The sequence below is a fragment of the Nannospalax galili genome, unplaced genomic scaffold (assembly GCF_000622305.1).
Source record: "Nannospalax galili isolate Female #2095 unplaced genomic scaffold, S.galili_v1.0 scaffold40, whole genome shotgun sequence".
Taxonomy (NCBI): Eukaryota; Metazoa; Chordata; class Mammalia; order Rodentia; family Spalacidae; genus Nannospalax; species Nannospalax galili.
The window spans coordinates 2,433,133-2,433,878 of record NW_008347810.1 but is presented as its reverse complement, the minus strand read 5'-3'; the positions used below and the strand labels follow the sequence as shown (position 1 = coordinate 2,433,878).

At 71.8% G+C, this 746-nt stretch overlaps 1 protein-coding gene across 3 annotated transcripts in view; it reads right to left on the bottom strand.

The window, feature by feature from the left end:
* The window catches only part of Atp6v1h (ATPase H+ transporting V1 subunit H), a 113,283-nt gene extending 112,849 nt beyond the window's left edge, over nucleotides 1–434 (bottom strand). For 2 of the 3 annotated variants that reach the window (XM_008844423.3, XM_008844421.2), the window contains exon 1: nucleotides 108–434. The gene's annotated coding sequence lies outside the window, so the exon portion shown is untranslated. The remainder of the gene's footprint in view (nucleotides 1–107) is intronic. The other variant, XM_008844422.2, reaches the window with a different exon arrangement.
* Between the last annotated feature and the right edge of the window lie 312 nt (nucleotides 435–746).

Genomic DNA, 746 nt, shown 5'->3' with positions numbered 1-746 from the left:
GCCCCCCACCTGCCCAGCCCTACACTTCCCCCTGCCCAGCTCTGCTCCCCCCACCCCCTGCGCGCGCAGGCGTTCCTTCTATGGGAAGGCCGGGCGGTTTCACAAACCTGGGTGAGACCTGCAGGAGCGCAGCCTGACCGCTGGGCCGGGCCGGCAGAACACCGAAGCCGGGTGGCCAGACAGACCCGCACCCGGAGGCCGCGCAGACAGGACGCAGCGCCCGGCAGGCCCAAGCTGGACCGGCAGCCTCACCTGGAGCGCTGCGGGGACGAGTGGGCCGCAGCCCGGGTGCAGGGTCACGAGGGCTCCGAGGCCTCAGCCGACGCGGGGGACCCCGGAGCGGACTGCAAAGGGGAACCCGCAGGAGACGTTGAGAGCCGCACTCGAGGGGACGCAGAGCGGGGCAGAGTGACAGCAGCGCTGGTCACGTGAGCACGGGCACGTGACCTCGTGGAAGGCGGAAGCCCAGAGGACCCAAAACAGCCTTGGAGACCCTGCGCTGGGAGCACCAGCCGGGCGGACCGCGTGCCCCAGCCGCAGAGCCAGTGTCCCGAACCAGACCTTGGCGCCCATACCCACAACCCCAGAACCCAGTGCCCCAGACCCGGCTCCCCAGAACCCGGTGCCCCAGACCCGGCTCCCCAGAACCCGGTGCCCCAGACCCGGCTCCCCAGACCCGGCTCCCGGTGCCCCAGACCTGGCACGCCAGAACCCAGTGCCCCAGACCTGGCACGCCAGAACCCAGT